A 12,395-nucleotide genomic window follows, 5' to 3' on the forward strand; every position below is an offset into this window, starting at 1 on the left:
GAGGGTCAAAACTGTTTATGGTAGATATCCGAAATCTAATTCTGCAAAAGAGCAAGAAATTAAGAGGACAGCTGGTCCTTATGGAAATAATAATAGAGGTGGATACTATCATAATAACAACAGGGGAAGGGGGTTGCAAGTAAGGCAACCTCCTGGTTAATTCAAGAGGAGTGGAGCCCTGGGTGGTGGAGCTGTTGATAGATACTATACCCACAGTGTGGGAAGTGCAAGAAATACCACAGAGGTGTATGTGGTGCTGGCCCGGGGGCTTGTTTTAAATGTGGTCAGACATGCCATTTTGCTAGAAGTTGTCCATCTTCTGCTGGACAGGCTGCGAATCTGCAGGCCTTACCGAATACTACTGCTGCTGCTGCCATCCCTACGGTTGGAAGGGTGTATACTACAAATGCGCAACATACTGAAAAGGCCCCGAACTTGGTAAAAGGTATAATTTTCATTTCTAATATAGATTTGTCTGTGTTGTTTGATTCGGGAGCGACACATTCTTTTGTGGCAGAGTATGTGGTTGATGTGTTGGGCTTAAGGTTAACAAAAATGAATCCTCCAATGCGTATTACTACTGCTACATGAGAGGTTAGTAAATCGTCTTGGAAATACGAAAAGGTAGAGTTTATCTACGAAGGCAGGGGTTATACCATTGATCTGATTATCTTGCCCCGGGCCTCTGTTAATTTGATTTTGGGGATGGATTGGTTGTCTCAAAACTGTGCAATGATTGATTGCTGCGGCAAGAGGTTAATATTATCTCACGAGAAACCCTCGGTTGGTCCGTCTCCTTTACTGTCTGTCTGTCAAACAGTTAAAGCCTTGAAGGCTGGTGATCTGGGTTATGTTTTCTTGGGTGGATTGGTGGGTGGTAAGGAGATTGAAATTTCTAGTATTCTGGTGGTTAATGAGTTTGTGGATGTATTCCCAGATGAGATACCAGAATTTCCACCTGAGAGAGAGATTGAGTTCTCAATTGAATTGTTTCCTGGTGTGGGGCCGATTTCCTTGGCTCCATACCGGATGTCTCCACTGGAATTGGCTGAATTGAAGAAACATATTGAGGAGCTATCTGCAAAGGATTTATTAGACCGAGTGTGTCTCCGTGGGGAGCACCGGTTATATTTGTGAAAAAGAATTATGGAAGCATGAGATTGTGTACTGACTACCGGCAGTTGAATAAGGTCACGGTTAAAAATAGGTACCCATTACCGCGTATTGATGATTTGCTGGATCAGTTGAGGGGTGCCTGTGTATTTTCTAAAATTGATCTCCGGTCCGGATACCACCAGATCTGGATTAAGCCGGAGGATGTGGCTAAAATGGCATTCTGTTCTAGATACGGAAATTACGAGTATCAGGTGATTCCTTTTGGGCTTACAAATGCCCCTGCAGTGTTCATGGACTATATGAATCGCATTTTTAAACCGTATTTGGACCAGTTTGTAATTGTGTTCATTGATGACATTTTGATTTATTCTAAAAGTGAAGAGGAGCATACAAAGCATTTGAGGACTGTGTTGCAGGTGTTAAAGGATAAAAAGTTGTATGCAAAGCCATCTAAGTGTATCTGAGGTGCAATTTCTGGGTCATGTTATTTCTGAGGGGTGTTGTAGTGGACTCGAACAAAATTGATGCAGTGATTGACTGGGAACGACCGAAGACTATGACTGATATCCGGAGCTTTCTGGGTCTTGCTGGTTATTATCGTAGGTTTATAGAAGGGTTTTCCACAATGGTACTACCGTTGACCTGATTGACACGAAAGGATACTCCTTTTGTGTGGACCCAGGAATGTGAGAGGTGTTTTCTGGCTCTTAAAGAAAAATTGACTACTGCTCATGTGTTGACTCTTCCTGATCCGGAAGGGGAGTTTGTATTATACTGTGATGCTTCCAAGAAAGGTTTAGGGAGTGTGTTGATGCAAGAAGGGAGAGTGGTTGCTTATGCTTCTAGGCAGTTGAAGCCTCATGAGGAAAATTATCCGACGCACGATTTGGAGCTTGCTGCTATAGTGTTTGCCTTAAAAATCTGAAGGCATTTTCTGTATCGGATAAAATTTGTTGTGTTCAGTGATCACAAAAGTTTGAAATATTTGTTTGATCAAAAAAGCTGAATATGAGACAGCGGAGATGGGTGGAATTCTTAAAAGATTATGACTTTGAACTGAAATACCATCCGGGTAAAGCTAATGTGGTAGCGGATGCATTGAGTAGGAAGTTTGTCAGCATGTCCCAGCTGATGGTGTGGGATAACGAAGTGATTGAACAATTCTGAGATTTGAAATTGACGAATTTCTTTGCAGGTATGAGTATGACAGATGAAGTTGAGTGCTTAAGGGTTGAAAATGGGTTACATGAGAAAATTAAAGAAACTCAGATACGAAACGACGGTGTCAAGTATTTGAAAGGGCATAGTGGTATATCCTTGAATGAACAGGGATTATTAATTTATCAGGGCAGAATTGTTGTACCTAAGGAGTTAGCAGATGAGGTAATGACTGAGGCCCATAAGGGTCAGTATGCTGTCCACCCAGGTGCCACAAAAATGTATCAAGATCTGAAAACTAAGTTCTGGTGGCCTGGGATGAAGAAAGATGTTGCTGAGTATGTATCAAGGTGCTTAATTTGTCAGAAAGTAGAGATAGAACATCAGAAACCTGCTGGTTTACTTCAGCCATTGGATATACCAGAGTGGAAATGGGAGAGCATCTCTATGGATTTCGTTGTTGGTTTGCCTCGGACTCAGGCTGGTCATGATTCAATTTGGGTTATAGTGGACAGACTTATGAAGTCTGCACATTTTCTACCAGTGCGAGTGGATTTCATCACGGAGAGATTAGCAAAACTCTATGTTGACGAGATTGTAAGGCTCCACGGGATACCGGTTAGCATTGTCAGTGATCGGGACCCGAAATTTACTTCTCATTTTTGGGGAGCCTTGCAGCAGGCTTTTGGCACTCAGCTTCGGCTGAGCACTGCGTATCACCCGCAAACTGATGGTCAGACTGAGAGGACCATACAGACACTTGAGGATATGCTGAAAGCTTGCACACTAGAGCAGGGTACTGCTTGGGACAGATATTTGTCATTGGTGAAATTTTCATATAATAATAGTTTTCATTCCAGTCTGGGCATGGCACCGTATGAGGCATTGTATGGACGGAGATGTCGTACTCCTACTTGTTGGACTGAGGTAGGTGATAAAGAAATATTTGGCCCGGATTTTGTGCAGGAGACAACGGTGCAAATTGAAATGATCAGAGAAAAGCTTAAATAGGCACAAAATCGGCAGAAAAGCTATTATGATAATAAGCATAGACCGCTAGAATTTGAAGAAGGTGACCATGTATTTGTGTGGTTATCTCCGGTCACGGGTGTTGGCCATGCATTGGGTGTGAGGAAGCTGAGTCCTCGGTTCATTGGGCCATATCAGATTATGAAAAGAGTAGGATTGGTGGCCTATCAGCTTGCCTTGCCCCCTCAATTGTCCAATTTACATGATGTTTTCCATGTGTCACAGTTGCGGCGGTATGTTTCGGATGAATCACATGTGGTGATACCGGATAATATTGAAATTAGGGAGAACTTGAAAACTCTCATTGGTCCCATTGAGATACTGGACCGCAGCGAAACGAGGCTGAGAAGTAAAATTATTCCCATGTTGAAGATTCAGTGGGAAGGCCGCACACCTGAAGAGGCTACTTGGGAGCGAGAGGATGAGATTCTCCGGCTGTATCCTGAGTTAGCAGACATGTATGATTTAATTTTGCGGACAAAATTTCTAAAAGGAGGGGTGAATATAACACCTCATATTTCTAAATATATATTTATATGTGATGATGCAGATTAAAGGGGTAGGATTAGTGTAAATTTGGATATTTAGGCCAAAATACGAAAAAAAGGGCAAAATGGTAATTTACCAAACATGTGTCCCTAGGCAGGAAAAATTGAGTAGAAGGTCTCAAATGGTAAAAATAAGGCCGGAAACGGATTCAGGACTAAAAATCGAGTGGATAGGCAAGTTTCGAAAATTTTGATGAATAGTGATTTTTTCGGTGTAAAATACTGCGGTATAATTGTACCGATAAGTGTGAAATTTTGATCAGTATTTTTAGGAAACAAAAATATGACGCGAACGAGGAAAATACGTAGGTTATGAATTTGTGGTTTAAATTAGGTGATTGATTAAAGTTAAATCGCATGTGGGACCCACCCGCTGTCTTAAGTGACTTCAGTGTCCTCAAATCACATTTTTACATCACTTTCTCTCTCTTCCCTCACCTTCTCTCCCGTGCGTGTTTCACCATGGAAGGGTTTGGGAGCTTTTGATTTTTTCAACTTGATTTCTAGCCACTTTTAGGGAGAACTCTCAACTACAAAGTTGTTAAGCATCCTCTTGTGAGTGACTTTCCTCTTGAGAGCATCTTGTGGGTGGTAGTGGGTGAAGAGTTGTTCATCCATCCCTATTTTCAACCTAGGCTTTGTGGGGAAGCTTGAGGGCTTAAAATTCTTGCATTGGTGCTTGGAACCCACTCCTTGGGGCCTTGGGAGTCCATTGGTAGTAAGTATTCACAACTTCATTGGTTTAATTTGGAGATCATAAAATGTATGAATGTTGGTTAAGTGTTGATTGGTTGATGTGGTTGGGGATTTTTAATGAGGTTTCTCCTTTGTAAATTGTTGCTTGTAATGATGTGTAATGATGATTGAACCAATAAAATTTATGGTGATATATAATTTTGTAACTTAGTGAAAATTGATGGAAAAGGATGAAATGGTTGATTTTGATCATGAATGTGGTGGTTGAGAATTAATGATTGGTTGTTGGTATGAATTAAGTGTATGATTAAAGGTGTGTATGAGTGTTAAATTGAAATAAAAACTTGGTGTGTACTTCCATGAAGATTTTAAACCATAGAGGAATTTTAGGGAAAAATGAGGTGAACCATATTGTATAATAAATGGTTGATGTTTTGAGGCATAGAATGATGGATTGGTGATGTAGTTTGATTGACAAAGAGAATTAAGATAATTGGATTTAACTGATGTTGGCCATTGGGCCTAGAGGGTTATGTTTAATTATGTTATTGTGAAATTGATTGATTGTTTGCAAATTGTTTGATGGTCATTGTGTTGATCAATATAGGTTGCCTCTCACGAATGCGATAGTGGAGGATTGAACTTGGAGCGTACGTTTTGGAACAATACTCTTGGAATCGAGGTAAACCTTTGTAACTTGGGTTTAGTCCCTTGTGTGTCCACCATACCTAGTGGAAGGTTGTGGTTGGATTTTGTGCTTTTGGCATTGTGTGATTATGTATTTTCATGCATTATTGCTTGTTTGTGTGTGAGATATTTGTGGTCTCTGGCCAGTAGATGTGTGTTGGTTTGGACTTCCGCTGGAGATATTCTTTGGGGATTCTGGTCGGCTTTGCCATGGGGCCGACTCTGGGAGCAGTACCAGGATGATCCAAACGTGGGACTTCCGCTGGATAGGGCTCATGAGGAGTTCCAGTTGGATTTTGCCATGGGGTCGTCTCATCCATGGGAGAGGCACCATGAAGATTCCCGGGAGTTATATTATGGGGTCCTCGAACGAAATCCTTATGCGGATGTTCTTGGATTTGTCCCCAGTTGTTTGTGATTTTGTATGTCATGCATCTTTACATAATGTTATTGTTGCACATTGAGTAAGCCATGGGGTGGAGTGATCCTCTAGTACCCTTGGTTTACCGAGATATATTTGTATATCTCACACCGTGTTTGGGGGACATCATTTCAGGATATAGCGAGTATGGAGGAGCTTCGAATGGATTGCATGACATTTTGGAGGAGTTTATTTAATGCACATAGTATGATGTTAGCATTTTGGACTTAGATCATGAACATATTGCATGTTGAGTTTTCCATGCTTTGTGGTGTTCATGATTAGATTCTAAGTCTATTTAGTTAATGTACATTTATGCCTCTTGTTTATATTTGTATTTTGTGTGAGCAGAGGACTTGTCCATGGCCACCTATGTTGTATTTGAGGCATTGGAAAGCTTGTGATGTAAATAGACCATTTGATGTCTAAAACGGCTATAATATTAAGAATATTGTAAATGATGCATGGATTAATGTATATGCATGATGGAGGGGCCTAGAGCCTACATTAGTATTAGTGTAAGGTGTATATTGAGTATTAAGGTGTTAGGAGTAAGTTACATCACCCCTTTTATGTTTTAAATGCTGATATCTGTCATTTTTACAGTAGGGTAATCGATTACCTTCTTTGGTAATCGATTACCTGAAACAGGGAGGGAAAATCAAGTCTGCATCAAGTATAGGGCGCTTAAGCGCTGATATGGGCGCTCAAGCGCGCCACGTACGAGAAAGATAGGAAAATCCCCTGCCCTTGGCCGCTCAAGCGCCCAAGTGGACGCTCAAGCGCGAGAAATACCTGGAAAGAGCCAATTTTTCTGCCACTGGGCGCTCAAGCTCCCAGTTGGGCGCTCAAGCGCGCTCCCCGAAAACAGCACAAGCGCAGTTTGGGAAAATTGCCATAACTCGAGCTACAGAGCTCCGATTCGAGCACGGTTTGAACCCACGCGTAGCTAATGAAGAGGGATATAACATAGTAAGAGATGGGAGACAAAAGGGAAGTGTGGAGTTAATCGAGTAATAAGGAAAAGTGTGCATACACTTGTACCGAACATGAATAAAATAAGTTATAAGCTTTGTTGGTTTATGGGAACCACTTAGCATCTTTAAATGTAATTTGTATGGTATTAAGCTATGGCATTCATAATCCGCAATAAGTTTTGAGTTATGATCATAGTTATTTTAGAAGTACAAACGAGGTTAAAAAGAAAAAGTTTTCCCGTAATTACTAATAACTACTGTGATTGTAACTGCGCTTAATGCCATATGCAATGATAACATTTTCGGTACGTTACGGGTTGTTACACTCACCATATGATCCCACCTTTTACTTTGGATTGATTTAAAATACTCATTTAAATAAATACTAAGATAATTTATCATCTAAAAATTATTAAATAGTTAACCCTCAATTCCTTGCAAGATTAACCCTTTAACCCCAATTGGAACCCCAATTTCTTGCAGTGTTCCTTACGGAATTAAGCAATGAACACGATAAATTAAACATCTGCAATTAGATATACGTCTATTCCTAGCACGCATACAAATTGTTATCCTACTCCCTTTCAAGGTCAAAAACCCCAATATTCTTATCTAAGGTTCTAACCCTCAAATTATCATCAACTATCAGATTGATCAGTTCTAACAAAGAGGATAGAAATTACGCACAAAGTAGAGATAAAGATAAATATATAAACGAGTAAAAATAAATCAATTCGTTGTAACAAGGCTTCACATAGGGTTTGTGACCCTAACTACAATAAAAAGTACCTAGCCAACTATGGTAAAGGCTGAAATATCAATATTCAACATCAACTTGAAGAAATATAGAATAGGAAGAATACAGATGAACAAGGTCTCTTCAGAACTCTCTTCTCTGAGCACGACGGTTTTCTTCTGAAAGAAAAGATTCCTAATTCTGTGTTGAGCATCCTATTTATAGTCCCAACTTCTTCTTCCAAAATTGTCCTTGTAAAAATACGGTGATTATTTTCTCGCAAACTGGCGCATAACCGCGCCACAGTGGCGCGGAACCGCGCCACTTCTCTGGAAATTATGCCTGCAGCTCGACTGGCGCTGAACCGCGCCACAGTGGCGCGAAGTAGCGCCACTTCTCTGGTATTTTGCCTGGCCAGACTGATGTAGCATAGAACTTCAACTGTGTAGATTTACGCCACCAAGCTTTTTACACTTCCGTATTTTCTACCTTTCTCCCTATATAAACTTAACAAATAGGTGAAAAATATCATTGAGATGGAAAAGTCAATATAATAAGTAAATATGTATATAAAGTGCTCTTTTATGACTTGATTCTCATCATTTTCAGCTTTGAAAACTACAACTGCTAGAGGCACATCAATACCTCTAGCGGCAGGAGGCCGGAGTTGAGTTGACTATGCATGCTGTTGTGCTGACATGTTGGACATTGTTATGTTTTATTTACAATATATGGCTATTTGTTTTGAGACATTGATTGGGCTAGGTTGTCTTATTTGGTGAGCATGGGGGTTGTCCATGCCACATTGACTATGTTATGGTTATTCAGACTTGAGTTGTATAATGTATCAGGATGTTGTCCGGTGTACGTGTTGTAGTTCTGTGACTAGATACACATTTATATCATGAGGTTATTCAATTAGTTCATTGTTGCAATTTACATACAGGCAATGTTTTGAAAAAGAAATAAGTAATCAACTTGATTAATAATTATAACGTCATAATCGAAAAGAAAAAGTTAGCTTCCGCATTTATTTAGTTGCGCTTAATAATGTGATATGATAACAATCCGGGTATACGCGGGGTGTTACAGGGTGTTATAATCAAGGTCCTTCATTGCAAAGGACGAGGTCAACGCCTTCTTCAAGGCAACAATTTTCATCTTATATTGCCCTACAATAAGCATGTAATCAACATATAAAAGTAAAATAAGAAAATCTTCGACCACATACCTTTTAATGAATATGAAGTGGTCAACCTTAGTTTTCTTGAACTTGTGCAGTGTCATGAAGGATTCAAACTTTTTGTAACACTGCCAAGGTGCTTATTTCAAGTTGTATAGGCTCTTTTTCAATCAGCAAACCAGATCTTCTTTACCTAGCATTCATAACCCTTTAGGTTGCTCCATATAAATTTCCTCTTCTAGGTCATCGTGAAGGAATACAGTCCTTACATCCATTTGTTCTACTTCTAAGTTCATTGATGTTGCCATAGCAAGTACTGATAGGACTGAAGTCATCTTCACAAACAGGAGAATAAATTTCTTCAAAATCTACCTTTTTCTTCATATTACAGCCTTTCACCACAATCCGGGTTTTATATTCGACCTTTGGCTGATCGCATCATATTTGATTTTATATATCTATTTGTTCTTTAGAACTTTTCTTTCTTTAGGCTCGGCCAACATATAAGTTTGATTTTCATACAAAGACTTCATTTCATCTTGCATTTCCTTCTCCCATTATTCTTTTCTAAGTTCGTTATGGCTTCTTCATAGCTCTACGGTTCTCCTTCTTTAGCAACCACAGTGTATTCATCAGGTGGATATCTGGTGGAAGGTCGTCTCACTCTAGCAGAGTGTCTAGTTTTCGGTCGATCAGGTTGAGGATCCGGCTCATCATTCTCACTACGGACCTCTGGCCGATCGACGTCACTATGTATTTCATTATCTTCATTACCTCTGATTGTTGGCTCTTCTTGCTCATTCTCTCCAGCATTTTCTTGAATTGTTTCTCCCCATGCTTTCGCTCGGACAGAGGGAACTGATTCTTCACTCCAGTCAGGAACATAGACTGTGGGCTTCAAGATATTTTTTAGCTCTTATCTTCATGAAAGATCACATCTCGGCTTCTCACAATTTTCTTATTGAAAGGGTCCCAAAGTCTGCATCTGACCTTATATCTTAGAGAACCGAGCTATATATATTTTTTATCTTGGCATCAAGCTTCGCCATCTCATTTTTAGGAATATGCAAAAACACTCGACAACCAAACACTTTCAAAGGTCATAGTTTACTTTCCGACTGGTTCATATTTCATCCAGAATTTCTCCTTCAAGAGGTCTGGATGGTGGCAAACTTATCAAATCTACAGCAGTTTGGATAGCCTCACCCCAAAAGATTTAGGCAATCTAGCATGTGATAACATACATGAAGCCCTTTCTTCAATGGTTTGATTCATCCTCTTATTAACTCTGTTCAATTGAGAAGTCTTGGGAGGCGTCTTCTGGAGTTTTATTCCGATTGCCCTGCAATAGGCATCAAATGGGCTATAAAATTCTCCCCCATTATCCTTTGATAAATTTCAACTTCTTGCCAGTCTCCCTTTCTACCATAACATAAAATTCCTTAAAGGCTTGGAGAACCTCGTCTTTAGATTTCAACAAATACACCCACACTTTGCGAGATTGGTCATCAATAAAAGAAACAAAGTACTCAGACCTACCAAGCGATCTTTCCTTCACTGTGCAGATGTTGGTGTGGATGAGGTTTAGAATATACCTGTGCTGATTTGGTCGCCTAAAGGATACTCTATGCTGCTCTCTAAGAAGGCAATGCGAATAACTTTCCAGCATTTGCCCTTTCCACCCGGACAACAATCCATGCAGCTCGGATAACAGTCTTTGCCGCTCGAACAACAGTCCTTTCTTGATCAGAATTTGGATGCCTATTTCGCTTATATGGTCGAGTCTCTTATGCCACAATTCCATGCTAGATCCATCCCGAACAACATTGGCTTCTGCACCATTTATCTTCCATTGCATCACGTACAAGCAGCCCTCTTTCTTGCCTTAGGCAACAACCAGATTACCCTTAGCTAACTTCCATCTTCCACCACCAAATTAATCCATTGATCCAACGTAATTAAGCTTTCCTGCTGAGTTTAGATTTAGTCTTATATTCGAAACATGTCTGACGTCCTTTAACACGAGTCGGCAGCTGACTTCCATGGTCAGCGTTATGTCTCAAACTCTATTAATTTTATTTGTGACTTGTTTCTGATCTTCACAACACCAAAGTCACCACTTCTATAACAAATTAGCATATACTATTAGGTAAACTCAAAAAGATGGAAATTGTTACTCTTAAAAAAAATTATAAAATAAAACATTGACAATCATTTCTCTTTTTGTATGGAAACAATGAGATAGCAGGAAATATATATATCATTTTTCAAAAGCACCAACAAATTAACATATACTATTAGATAAACTCAAATAGATGAAAAATGTTACTCCTAAACAAAACATATAAAATGAAATAGTGACAATGATCTCTCTTTTTGGATGGAAACAATGAGATAGCATAAAACTATTTTCTTGCCAAAACCCTTCCATAAAGGGTAAGAGAAAGAACCATGGCTGAAGTTGTCTTGCCTTTCTCTTTATTTCAACTTCAAAAGAGCATAAATAGAAAGAGAAAATAAGATTACATGGTTGATAATTATTGAAGCATTTGGCTTGTCGTGCAAAACAACTTAACCATTCTTCAAAGTTGCACCATGCTAGATAATGTTTCCAAATCCAATATTTCCTACTCATCCATACTCGCGAGTAGGGGTGAAACTGGGTCGGGCCGGCCTACGGCTCGGCCTACGTCAGACCAGACCTGATCTAGTATATTTTGTAAAATAGGCCGGGCTTGGGTCTTGAAAAAGGTTGTATAATAAAAAGGTCGTAGGCCCACTTTCACAAGGTCTGGCCTATAAGCCTACAGGCCGGCCTATATTGTACTATTTATTTTAAATAAAATAAAATAGAATAGGTATACCTTGAAGAAAAAATAAAAGTTATAAATTTAATCAATTGCAATAATTTACAACATAATTATATTCGATTATATTTTAATAGAAATCTGACTTTATTTCTTATGTAGGAGGAACTAACATCTCAACATGTTAGATTGTGTATATGAATATATTAAAAGATTTTTGGGAGAGGTTAAACTTACTACAAGGATCATGATGTGTTTTTTGGATTCATGTAGTTATTTTAATTTACATAGTATGAATTTGTTTGTTGGATCTGATGAAATATATGTTATTTAGTTTGAGCATTTTGTTTTTGAAAGTGACTTAAATACAGATTGTATGAGTTTTGTTGTGATTCATGATTCTGTTTGGACATTGAAATTATGATTTTTGGTTTAGCAACATAATTTGAGTATTTTGTAAAATTGATTCATGGTTCTGCTTGAAGTTAAAAATTAATAGGCTAACGGGCTAGGTCACGCCATTTGTTATTTTATAAACGGGACAAGCCAGACTAACAGTTAGACTCATATTAGGCTTGGGCCAGGCCAAATTAAAAAAAAAAAGTACGTAGGCTTGGGCTTTTCGGGGCAAAGCTTAGCCCAGCCCAGCCCACTTTCACCTCTACTCGCGAGTCATGATTAAAGTTTCAGAAATACGATCAGTGGATTATTAGGAAATTTTATTTTCCTTTATGATTCGAATATGATGTATATGAATTTATTGGTGATGATTTTCACCACAAAATTTAAGAATTAATTTTTCATCATAGGTTTCATTAAAAAACCTGATTGCATTGTTCAGTTCAAGCGATTACTTGGCATTTGCATCTAATCTCATCTTACATCTTCTAAGATGGTTCGCTACCCCAACACATCAAAATATGGTTTCAGTGATATTACAACCTTCATTAATGAAGGAATCAAACGATAAGTATTGCAGTTATAATAATAACAGAGGTCATGGACAAGTAGTTGATGGTTCGAACCCTTTCACTGGC

The sequence above is a fragment of the Gastrolobium bilobum genome, unplaced genomic scaffold, assembly GCF_033153095.1.
Source record: "Gastrolobium bilobum isolate Gb01-03AN ecotype WA unplaced genomic scaffold, APGP_CSIRO_Gbil_v1 utg66792, whole genome shotgun sequence".
In the NCBI taxonomy this organism is placed as follows: domain Eukaryota; kingdom Viridiplantae; phylum Streptophyta; class Magnoliopsida; order Fabales; family Fabaceae; genus Gastrolobium; species Gastrolobium bilobum.